Below are 13,579 nucleotides of genomic sequence, written 5' to 3' on the forward strand. Positions count from 1 at the left end.
TTGTTTTATATAAATGTGCAGACATTTCTAAAAACCTGTTTTTGCTTTGGCATTATGTGGTATTGTGCATAGATTGATGGGGAAAATACTATTTAATCCATTTTAGAATAAGGCTGTAACGTAACAAAATGTGGAAAAAGTCAAGGGGTTTGAATACTTTCCAAATGCACTGTATCTGCACACAGCTGTAATGGGACACCTGAACATTCATAAATTAAAATCAGTTGACTTTTGCTGGTAGTTCTGCAAGGGCCAATTCTGTAACTTGTCTGTACTATACTTACGATTCCCATCAATGGCGGACCAAGACAGTTTAATTATAACAGCAACAAGACAAAATCAGCAGACATGAGACCATCCAATATTTAATATGGAAAAATATGGTCATTTAGATATCACTCATTTCAGTTCGCTTACATTTCCGTCATCTTAATTAAACCACAGATCTGGTAATTGTTGACCACAATCAAAGTCCGATCCATTTCCCTAGATATAAACTATATTACATGAGACCTCTAGACTAAATGGACTCTGAGCATTGTGTCCTCATAAACAAACAGACTTCCACTGAATGATCAGATTACTGCCCACTTAAAGTGTCCAGTCTCCTTCCTAATCACTTAATGGTCATTTTCTTTGAGGGAATCCGTAATGTTCTGTTTTGAGATAATTTATACATTGGACAAAAAAAACCTTTTGGTAATATATGGGCACTTTTGATTATCTGTCTGATGGGAGGTAAGTTAACTGACATTGACCATGAAGCCAAATGACTTGGAAGGAACACAGCAAGGAACAATGGACGGGTATTTCTCAACCAGTTGTCAAGGACAGTCTCCCTCTCTCTCCTGCTGTGGTGTGAGCCTGTGTGTAAAGGTATAGGGATACACCTCTACTTCCTGCGAAAGGCGCGGGAGATTCTCCAAGCGTTGGGCTCCTCGTAACGGTTGTAGAGGGGCTCGAGGCGCTGCATCTTCTTCTGTTTGCTGAGACGCGTGGGATCGGCCACTTTGAAAAAGGCCGGCGAGAACTCTACCAGCCAGCGTGGGTCAATGGTGGTCACCTCCCTCATGTACTCCTTAGTGGTCAGCACCAACTCATGGTACACTAACCTGGCAATATGGGGATGAAAGGAGTGGGGGAAATTAGTGTACAGAAGAGCACGTTTTTAATCTTTCTGGAGCTCTATTGCCTGATCATATATATTTAAAAACTATCAGTCTATAAACTTATACAGTACTTTTTACTTTCCAAAAATGTTTGATCTATACAATGACTCTACTACATAGAGGCAAGGATGTCAAAAACTTTTACGAGTAACAATTGACGACAGTCAATGTAAACTTGAGACTATGCCTATAACCCCCATGGATATACTCACCACTCAGGCTGGCGGTTGAACAGGGAACTGGAGGGGTGGATGTACACCACCTGCTGGTCAATGAGGGTACGGTAGCCCTCCTGGGGATCTTTTTGGCTGCGTTCCGGAAGAAACCACTACAGATGGCCTTCTGTATCCGCACTGTGGCCTTGCCACAAGACACCATGTCCAGTTTATGCCTGATAAAACAGGTCAAAGTAAAGGTGAATTATTGGCGTCCTATGTCTGACATATTGATACAGTAAGGCCTGTAGATTTTCTATGAAGTAAACTGAACAAAAATATAAATGCTAAAAGTGTTGGTCCCATTTTTCATGAGCTGAAATAAAAAGATCCTAGAAATTTTCCATATGCACAAAATGCTAATTTCGCTTAAATTTTGTGCACATATTTGTTTAGATCACTGTTAGAGAGCATTTCTCCTTTGCCAATATAATCCATCCACCTGACAGCTGTGATTAAACAGCATGATCATTACACCTTGTGCTGGGCACAAAAAAAAAGGCCACTAAAATGTACAGTTTTGTCACAAAAACACAATGGCACAGATTTCTCAAGTTGAGGGAGTGCAGTACATCCAACTGGCCTCACAACCACAGCACACGTATAACCACGCCAGCCCAGGACCTCCGCATCAAACATCTTTACCTGCGGGATCATCTGAGACCAGCTACCCGGACAGCTGATGAAACTGAAGATTATTTCTGTCTGTAATAAAAGCACTTTTGTGGGGGAAAACTCATTCTGATTGGCTGAGCCTGGCTCACCAGTGGGTGGGCCTTCCCACGCCCACTCATGGCTGCACCCCTGTACAATCCATAGATTAGGGCATAATTAATTAATTTAAATTGACTGATTTCCTTATATGAACTGTAAATGAGTAAAAATTTTGAATTTGTCGCATGTTGCATTTATATTTTTGTACGTAATACAATTATTATTTTCCTTATCAATCTACACACAATACCCCATAATGACAAAGCAAAAACAGCTTTTTATAATTTTTTGAAAATGTATATAAAAAAAAAGAGAAATACCTTTGTTGTTGTTTCTACAACTTGGAGTCCACCTGTGGTAAAACTCAATTGACTGGACATTTGGAAAGGCACACATTTGTCTATACAAGGTCCCACATTTGACAGTGCATGTCAGAGAAAAAACCAAGCCATGAGGTGAAAGGAATTGTCCGTAGAGCTCCAAGACAGGATTGTGCGAGGCACAGATTTGGGGAAGTGTACCAAATAATTTCTGCAGCATTGAAGGTCCCCAAGAACAGTGGCCTCCATCATTCTTAAAAATCAAGTAGTTTGGAACCACGAAGAACCCGATGGTCACTCTGACAAAGCTTCAGAGTTCCTCAGTGGAGATGGCTGTCCTTCTGGAAGGTTCTCCCATCTCTGCATCAGTCCACCAATCAGGCCTTTATGGTAGAGTGGATGGAAACCACCCCTCGGTAAAAAGGCACATGACAGCTTGCTTAGAGTTGGCCAACAAGTTCCTAAAGGACTCTCAGACCATGAGAAACAAGATTCTCTGGTCTGATGAAACCAAGATTGAACTCTTTGGCCTGAATGCCAAGCGTCACATCTGGAGGAAACCTGGCACCATCCCTACCGTGAAGCATGGTGGTGGCAGCATCATGCTGTGGGAATGTTTTCAGTGTCAGGGAAACTACTCCGGATCGAGGGAAAGATGAACGGAGTAAAGTACAGAGAGAGATCCTTGATGAAAATCTGCACCAGCGCACTCAGGACCTCAGACGGGGTCGAAGGTTCACCTTCCAACAGGACAACGACCCTAAGCACACAGCCAAGACAATGAAAGAGTGGCTTTGGGACAAGTTTTGAAATGTCCTTGAGTGGCCCAGCAAGAGCCCCGACTTGAACCCGATCGAACATCTTTGGAGAGACCTGAAAATATGTGTAAATATGCCAATGTACTCAAGGCTGTAATTGCTGCCAAAGGTGCATCAAGAAAGTACTGAGTAAAGGCTCTGAATACTTATTGTAAATGTGATATTTCTGGTCTTTCTTTTTAATAAATCTGCTAAACATTCTAAAAACCTGTTTGTGCTTTGTCATTATGTGGTATTGTGTGAAGATTGACGAGGAAAAAACCCTAAATGGAATACATTTCATAATAAGATGTAACATAACAGAAGGTGGAAAAAGTCAAGGGGTCTGAATACTTTCCAAATGCACTGTAGATAAGGTTAAATTTAGGCCCTAGAGATTGCTTCTTTGAGTCACAGGATTAATATGACTCACAAGTAAAGCTACCATTTGAGAACTTTGCCGGATATAGAATTAATTACATATGCTTATGATGAGTGTCCTACCTGTCCATGATACCCAGCATCTGTTTGCGGATATCCTGGGCTCTGCGCAAGGAACGGGCCTGGATGAAGTTCTCGAAGCACCAGGGGTTGGAGAACTTGTTGTTCTTCCAGGAGTTATAGACAGCCAGCAGAGTAAGGTGGTCTCCCTCGGCCTGGTGGAACTTAGCCTTCTTCTGGTCAGCCATCTGCTGCTTGTCCTGGGGCACCAGAGAATACAATTACTATAAGGACTGGCCAACAACTGATCAACATTAAATCACACTAGGCTACAACTGTCTCATTATGGTTGGAGATTTCAAGCAACATATGACAAGTTAGGAAAGTCAGTCAACCATAATTCACCACCATCAACAAATGTGACAGCTGTGACAGCAGTTGATTCTTGTTGTAAACCCATAAACCACCCCCTGCCCAAGGGTATTCTAATCCTACAGAGGGTGCATGCGCACAATGGCCTCCCACTTCTCTTTCTATTCTGGTTAGGGACAGTTTGCGCTGTTCTGTAAAGGGAGTAGTACACAGTGTTGTACGAGATCTTCAGTTTCTTGGCAATTTCTCGCATGGAATAGCCTTCATTTCTCAGAACAAGAATAGACTGACGAGATTCAGAAGAAAGTTCTTTGTTTCTGGCGATTTTGAGTCTGTAATCGAACCCACAAATGCGGATGCTCCAGATACTCAACTAGTCTAAAGAAGGCCAGTTTTATTGCTTCTTTAATCAGAACAACAGTTTTCAGCTGTGCTAACATAATTGCAAAAGGGTTTTCTAATAACAAATTAGCCTTTTAAAATGATAAACTTGGATTAGCTAACACAACGTGCCATTGGAACACAGGAGTGATGGTTGCTGATAATGGGCCTCTGAAGATATTCCATAAATCAGCTGTTTCCAGCTACAATAGTCATTTACAATATTAACAATGTTATTTTAATGGACATTTAAAACAAATATTTCAAAAACAAGGACATTCCTAAGTGACCCCAAACTTCAACGGTAGTGTGTGTTATATATATATATATATATATATATATATATATACACACATACACACATATATACAGTTGAAGTCGAAAGTTTACATAGTCGTGGCCAAAAGTTGAGAATGACACAAATATATATTTTCACAAAGCCTGCTGCCTCTGTTTCTATGATGGCAATTTGCATATACTCCAGAATATTATGAAGAGTGATCAGATGAATTGCAATTAATTGCAAAGCCCCTCTTTGCCATGCAAATGAACTGAATCCCCCAAAAAATTCCACTGCATTTACAGCCCTGCCACAAATGGACCAGCTGACATCATTTCAGTGATTCTCTCGTTAACTTCTTGGTGACAGGGGGGCAGTAATTGAGTAGCTTGGATAAATAAGGTGCCCAGAGTAAACTGCCTGCTACTCAGTCCCAGATGCTAATATATGCATATTATTAGTAGTATTGGATAGAAAACTGTTTGAATGATGTCTGTGAGTAAAACAGAACTAATATGGCAGGTGAAAACCTGAGAAAAATCCAACCAGGAAGTGGGAAATCTGAGGCTTGTATTTTTATTTATTTTTAACTCTGCCCCTGTTGTAGATACAGTGGGATATTGGTTGTTGCCCTTCCTACGTCTTCCACTAGATGTCAACAGTCTAGAACTTTGAGGATTCTACTGTGAAGTGGGGGCTCATAAGGGCTGTTGGAGCCAGGTGTCTGGCAGATTGCCACAGGCTCTGAGGCGCGGTCACAAGAGAGTTAGCTCTCATTCCATTGCTTTTCTACAGACATAGGAATTCTCCGGTTGGAACATTATTGAAGATTTATGATAAAAAACATCCTAAAGATTGATTCTATACTTAGTTTGACAAGTTTCTACAGGCTGCAACGGAACCTTTTGAACTTTTCATCCGACGTTCGGCGGGACCTGAATGCGCTTTTGGATTTGTTTACCAAACGCCCTAACAAAAGAAGCTATTTGGACATAAATGATGGACATTATCGAACAAAACAAACATTTATTGTGGAACTGCGATTCCTGGGAGTCCATTCTGATGAAGATCATCAAAGGTAAGTGAATATTTATAATGCTATTTATGACTAATGTTGGCTACCCAATATAGCGGATATCTTTTTGGCTGCTTTGTTGTCTGAAAGCTGTACTCAGATTATTGCATGGTTTTCTTTTTCTGTAAAGTTTTTTTGAAATCTGACACAGTGGTTGCCTTTAGGGGAAGTATATCTCTACTTTCATGTATATTAGTTGTATTTTCAGCAACATTTATAATGAGTATTTCTGTAGATAGATGTGGCTCTCTGCACAATCGCATGCTTTAGAACTACTGAACGTAACGCGCCAATGTGAAATGAGATGTTTTTATATAAATATGCACTTTATCGAACAAAACATACATGTATTGTGTAACATGAAGTCCTATGAGTGTCATCTGATGAAGATCAAAGGTTAGTGATTCATTTTACCCCCAGCTTTTTGTGCCTCCTCTCTTTGGCAGGAAATATGGCTGTGTTTTTTTGTGAGTTGGTGGTGACCTAACGTAATCGTTTGTGGTGCTTTCGCTGTAAAGTATTTTGAAATCAGACACTGTGGCTGGATTAACGAGAATTTTATCTTTAAAATGGTGTAAAATACTTATATGATTGAGGAATTTTAATTTTGAGATTTTTGTTGTTTTGAATTTGGCCAAATTGTGCCAAACACACACTTTCACTGGCTGTTGGCGAGGTGGGATGCTACCGTCCCACATATCCCAGAGAGGTTAACACAGGTGTGAGTGTTGACAAGGACAAGGCTGGAGATCACTCTGTCATGCTGATTGAGTACGAATAACAGACTGGAAGCTTCAAAAGGAGGGTGGTGCTTGGAATCATTGTACTTTCTCTGTCAACCATGGTTACCTGCAAGGAAACATGTGCCATCATCCTTGCTTTGCACAAAAAGGGCTTCACAGGCAAGGATATTGCTGCCGGTAAGATTGCACCGAAATCAACCATTTATCGGATCATCATGAACTTCAAGGAGAGCGGTTCAATTGTTGTGAAGAAGGCTTCAGGGCGCCCAAGAAAGTCCAGCAAGCACCAGGACCATCTCCTAAAGTTGATTCAGCTGCAGGATCGGGGCACCACCAGTACAGATCTTGCTCAGGAATGGCAGCAGGCAGGTGTGAATGCATCTGCACGCATTGAGGCGATGACATTTGGGAGATGGTGTCAAGAAGGGCAGCAAAGAAGCCACTTCTCTCCAGGAAAAACATCAGGGACAGACTGATATTCTACAAAAGGTACAGGGATTGGACTGCTAAGGACTGAGGTCAAGTCATTTTCTCTGATGAATCCCCTTTCCGAATGTTTGGGGCATCCGGAAAAAAGCTTGCCCGGAGAAGACAGGGTGAGCGCTATCATCAGTCCTGTGTCATGCCAACAGTAAAGCATCCTGACACCATTCATGTGAGGGGTTGCTTCTCAGCCAAGGGAGTGGGCTCACTCACAAAAACACATCCTCCGAGAGCAACTTCTCCCAACCATCCAGGAACAGTTTGGTGACAAACAATGCCTTTTCCAGCATGACGGAGCGCCTTGCCATAAGGAAAAAGTGATAACTTAGTGGTTTGGGGAACAAAACATTGATATATTTTGGGTCCATGGCCAGGAAACTCCTCAAACCTTAATCCCATTGAGAACTTGTGGTCAATCCTCAAGAGGCGGGTGGACAAACAAAACCCCACAAATTCTGACAAACTGTGGCCCAGGAGTTAATTGACAGCATGCCAGGGCAAATTGCAAAGGTCTTGAAAAAGAAGGGTCAACACTGCAAAAATTGACTCTTCAACTTCATGTAATTGTCAATAAAAAGCCTTTGACACTCATGAAATGCTTGTATTATACTTCAGTATTCCATAGTAACAGCTGACAAAAATATCCAAAGACACTGAAGCAGCAAACTTTGTGGAAATTAATATGTGTCGTTCTCAAAACTTTTGGCTACGACTGTACACTTAGGTTGTAGTCATTAAAACTGGTTTTGCAACCACTCCACAAATTGCTTTTTAACAAACTATAGTTTTGGCAAGTCGGTTAAGACATCTACTTTGTGCATGACACAAGTAAGTTTTCCAACAATTGTTTACAGACAAATTATTTCACTGTATCACAATCCCAGTTGGTCAGAAGTTTACATACACTAAGGTGACTGTGCCTTTAAACAGCTTGGAAAAATCCAGATAATTCTGTCATGGCTTAAGATGCTTCTGATAGGCTAATTGACATCATTTGAGTCAATTGGAGGTGGACATGTGGATGTATTTCAAGGCCTACCTTCAAACTCAGTGCCTCTTTGCTTGACATCATGGGAAAATCTAAAGAAATCAGCCTCAGAAAAAAACGTGTAGACCTCCACAAGAGCAATTTCCAAATGCCTGAAGGTACCACGTTCATCTGTACAAACAATAGTACGCAAGTATAAACACCATGGGACCACCAGCCTCATACCGCTAAGGAAGGAGATGATTTCTGTCTCTTATTAGAGATGAACGTACTTTGGTGCGAAAAGTGCAAATCAATCCCAGAACAGCAGCAAAGGACCTTGTGAAGATGCTGGAGGAGGTCTCCTGGGTGGCGCAGTGGTTAAGGGTGCTGTACTGCAGCGCCAGCTGTGCCACCAGAGACCCTGGGTTCGCGCCCAGGCTCTGTCGTAACCAGCCGCGACCGGGAGGTCCGTGGGGCGACGCACAATTGGCCTAGCGTCGTCCGGGTTAGGGAGGGCTTGGGATATCCTTGTCTCATCGCGCACCAGCGACTCTTGTGGCAGGCCGGGCGCAGTGTGTGCTAACCAAGGTTGCCAGGTGCACGGTGTTTCCTCCGACACATTGGTGGGGCTGGCTTCCGGGTTGGATGTGCGCTGTGTTAAGAAGCAGTGCGGCTTGGTTGGGTTGTGTATCGGAGGACGCATGACCTTCAACCTTCGTCTCTCCCGAGCCCGTACGGGAGTTGTAGCGATGAGACAAGATGGTAGCTACTAACAATTGGATACCACGAAATTGGTAATCACAACAAAAAAAGATGCTGGAGGAAACAGGTACACCAGTCCCTCCTGCAGCAAAGCACCCCCACAACATGATACTGCCTCCCCCCATGCTTCATGGTTGGTATGGTGTTCTTCGGCTTGCAAGCCTCCCCCTTTTTCCCTCAAACATAACATGGCCAAACAGTTATATTTTTGTTACAGTGCAGTCTGGCTTTTTTATGGCAGTGAAATAATCTGTCTGTAAACTAGTGGCTTCGTCCTTGCTGAGTGTCCTTTCAGGTTGTTGATATAGCACTCGTTTTACTGTGGATATAGATACTTTTCTAGATACTTTTTTCTAGTATCTATATCCACAGTAAAACGAGTCCTACATCAACAACCTGAAAGGCCACTCAGCAAGGAAGAAGCCACTGCTCCAAAACTGCCATAAAAAAAGCCAGACTACAGTATTCTAATTTGAATAGCTACCATCATTGTCGAGCTGCAGAAGGTTATTTATTTTATCCGTGCATGGTTTTTATGTAATATTTCAGTTAACACACTGGCCTAGACATAGCCATGGTTACACAGTATTTATGGACCGGTGATTTGCCGTACCTTGGGCCTGTAGAAGACGTTCTGCACAGACAGCATGGAGACGATGGTGAGCATCTCCTCACTGCAGCCCAGGTGGACGGACATGATCAGCATCTTACACAGCATGGGCTCCAGAGGGAACTCCGCCATCTGATACAAACATAGAGACAGAGGGAGAGGAATGGAGAAGAGTGTATAACATTTAACCACATTCATTACAACAATATTGTGGTTGGGGGCAAGTCAATTTTAACTCAGACAATTCAATGACCATGAACTTCCAAATTTTAATACATGTTTTTCAATTTTTCATATTAACTACTGCATCAATTCAAATATAATTGCTTGCCAGATTTTCATCTTCAATACATTTAATAGATCGCTTGTTGTTCAATACTCCATCTTACCCTGCGTCCAAGGCGAGTGAGCAACCCCTCATCATCCAGAGCCCCTAAAGTGTAGAGCTGCTCCATGGCTGTGATCATTGTCTCCATGGGTGGAGCGTCCATGAAATCAAACGATAGCAGGTCATTGATGCCCATGGCCTGAAGGAAGTAAAGGGATGGCATTGGAAGAACAGAGTATTGTATTGTATATATCGATATATATACACACACACGAGGGTGGTTCAAATCCTGAATGCTGATTGGTTAAAACTGCATTCCAGCTGATGTCTATTCCACAAACTACCACTGGCTAAATTTCTGATGTTAAAATGCCTATTTACTCTGTTCCATCTGACTGCGCAACCCACTTTCTCATCAGCCCAGCCAGGCACTTTATAAACTTGATCTCCACTATAAAAAGCATCTAGACATTCTCAAATTTCTTTTAGACTAACATTTAGTTTTCAACAGCAAAGATTTGTATAAACTTTGGTGTCTGTCTCTCTGACATTTGTAAGACTGTTTCAATATTCAAATTCGATCTCCAGCTGTCCCATAGAAATGAACGTGTCCGGACGGGACAGGCAGGCAGACGGCGTTTCTCAGGCCAGAAGAAATGTCAAAACACAAAAGGTAAAACGAAGTGCAGCTAGTTTGCAGTCTTTCCAGCTTCGGTTTGAAGAGATTCTGTTAGTTGTGTTGTTGGCTAGCTCTTCTGAACAACAGTGTCTCGATAGTGCGCACATGATGAGTGCGCACATTTTCTATGCTAGGCAAAATTGCACCTCATTAGCTCATTGTATCTAAATAAATGTCACTAGAAAACCGCTTGAACAAATGCAAATGCAGCTACGTTGCTGTTATTCTGGCTTCACTTTAAAAATATATATATATTTTAAATTTGACCCCCTTTTCTCCCCAATTTCGTGGTATCCAATAGTTTTAGTAGCTACTATCTTGTCTCATCGCTACAACTCCCATACGGGCTCGGGAGAGACGAAGGTTGAAAGTCATGCGTCCTCCGATACCAAACCAAGCCGCACTGCTTCTTAATACAGCGCGCATCCAACCCGGAAGCCAGCCGCACCAATGTGTTGGAGGAAACACCGTGCACCTGGCAACCTTGGTTTAGATGAGACATCCCGGTCGCGGCCGGTTACGACAGAGCCTGGGCACGAACCCTGATGGCACAGCCGATGGCACAGCTGGCGCTGCAGTACAGCGCCCTTAACCACTGCGCCACCCGGGAGGTTCTGGCTGCACTTTTTGACGAGACTATGTTAGCCGTAGTTGGCTAGCTAGCAAGCAAGGGATAAGAACGTTGCCAGCCAGTATGGCAATGGAACCTTTAGAACGAATGACTGTTCTGTATCTATGGATGAGACCCAAAAACACTCTAGCAACCGAACCGATAGAATGAACGACTGGCTGGCTTGGGTAGCAACCCTAGATGTGTGTCGGGATTATATCTTGTGGAAGGATGAAATAGTATAAATAAATTCACCCAAATAATGTTTTAAAATGAAAATGTCAATCGTTACTTGAATATGTGAGTAACCAGTTGTATATAAGTGATAATGCCCTCGAAGCTGGTGTTGGTGGATATATTGGCATGGTTTGCTGGGCCGAGACAAAGTCGAGGGCCTAACACACGTGCCAATATATCCTCCAAACACCGGATTCGAGGGCATTATCACTTATACACACACATCTAAATAAATAAAATATATCACATACAGTGCATTCGGAAAGTATTCAGACCCTGGACTTTTTCCACATTGTTACATGAGAGCCTTATTCTAAAAATGTATTAAATAAAAAATGTTCCTCATCAATCTCCACACAATACCCCATAAAGAAAAAGTGAAGAGATTTTTTTGCCATGTATTATTAATTTTAAAAAAGAACTTATTTACATAAGTATTCAGACCCTTTGCTATGAGACTCGTGCAACCTGTTTCCATTGATCATCCTTGCGAGGTTTCTACAACTTGGAGTCCACCTGTGGTAAATTCAATTGATTCAACATGATTTGGAAAGGCACACACCTGTCTATATGAGGTCCCACAGTTGACAGTGCATGTCAGAGCAAAAACCAGGCCCTGAGGTTGAAGGAATTGTCTGTAGAGCACTGAGACAGGATTGTGTCGAGGCACCGATCTGGGGAAGGGTACCAAAACATTTCTGCAGCATTGAAGATTCCCAAGAACACAGTGGCCTCCATCATTCTTAAATGGAAGGAGTTTGGAACCACCAAGACCTTCCTAGAGCTGGCTGCCTGGCCAAACTGAGCAATCGGGGTAGAAGGGTCTTGGTCAGGGAGGTGACGAAGAACCCGATGGTCACTCTGACAGCGCTCCGATGTACCTTTGTTGAAATGAGAGAACCTTCCAGAAGGACAACCATCTCTGCAGCTCTCCAGCAATCAGGCCTTTACGCATGGCAATAGGCACCTAAACTCTCTGACCATGACAAACAAGATTCTCTGGTCTGATGAAACCAAGATTGAACTCTTTGACCTGAATGCCAAACGCCATGTCCAAGCATTCCATGTGAAGCTAGTTTAGAGAATGCCAAAAGTTTGCAAAGCTATCATCAAGGCAAAGGGTGGCTACTTTGAAGAATGTCAAATATATAATAGCTTTTGATTTATTTAACACTTCTTTGGTTACTACATGATTCCATGTGTGATCTTTCATAGTTTTGATGTCTTCACTATTATTCTACAATGTAGAAAATAGTAAAAAATAAAGAAAAACCCTGGAATGAGTAGTTGTCCAAACTTTTGACTGGTACTGTGTGTATATATAGAATAAGGCTGTAACGTAACAAAATGTGGAAAAAGGGAAGGGGAAAGTCTGAATACTTTCTGAATGCACTGTATATATTAACATTCAATACGTTTTCCATCTAGTCCTCCAAACAGTAGAGAGTGGGCTTGGGGCATAATACAAGAAAATATATATTAAAATATTTTAAGAAAAAGGGTGTTGCATTGTTATTGAGGGCCCATGGTTACAGAAACGTTGTAGGCCAGTCAGTGTCTGTCTGTCTGTGTTACGTACCTTGAGAGACAGCATGGTACTGGCTAGGTTTGTTCTCTGGATTTCAGGCACATTGCTGGTGAGCATCTCGTCTCTGTATGCTCTCTCTGTAAATAGCCGGTAGCATTTCCCAGGGCCAGTTCTTCCAGCCCTACCAGAACGCTGCTTGGCTTGGGCCTGAGAAATATAGAGAAAGCAATTCATTTAGATTGGATGTCAATGCTCTGGACTACACAAAGAACACGGAGTGTGAAAAACCCAGCAGCGTTGCAATTCTTGACACAAAACGGTGCGCCTGGCACCTACTACCCCGTTCAAAAGCACTTAAATCTTTTGTCTTGCCCACTCACCCTCTGAATGGCAAACACACAATCCATGTCTCAAATTGTCCCAAGGCTTAAAAATTCTTCTTTAACCTGTCTCCCCCCGTTTATCTACACTGATTGAAGTGGATTTAACAAAATAAATCAATAAGGGATCATAGCATTTCACATGGATTCACCTGGTCAGTCTATGTCATGGAAAGAGCAGGTGTTCAACGTTTTCAGTGTTCCTTCTCCATGTACGATAATGATATCTGTCTTATTCAACCTACCTGTGATATGGGGGTCACTACTAATTGGTCGACGCCAGTCTTGGAATTGTAGACATTCTGCTTCACAAAGCCTGGGTCCACCACATAGTAAATCCCATCAATAGTCAGAGACGTCTCAGCAATGTTAGTGGCAATGATTACCTGCAGAATCAAATAACACAAAATGATAAGGCTTAGTCCTACCTCCAATATCGGGCATGTGTGGCAGCAGGAGATTGTGTGTGTGTTTTTGGGACCGTT

General features: G+C 42.3%; 1 pseudogene; it reads right to left on the reverse strand.

Moving 5' to 3' along the window:
- Positions 1-347: 347 nt before the first annotated feature.
- Positions 348-13,579, reverse strand: part of LOC135523988 (ATP-dependent RNA helicase DHX8-like) — a 29,663-nt pseudogene continuing 16,431 nt past the window's right edge.

The sequence above is a fragment of the Oncorhynchus masou genome, chromosome 31, assembly GCF_036934945.1.
Source record: "Oncorhynchus masou masou isolate Uvic2021 chromosome 31, UVic_Omas_1.1, whole genome shotgun sequence".
In the NCBI taxonomy this organism is placed as follows: Eukaryota; Metazoa; Chordata; class Actinopteri; order Salmoniformes; family Salmonidae; genus Oncorhynchus; species Oncorhynchus masou.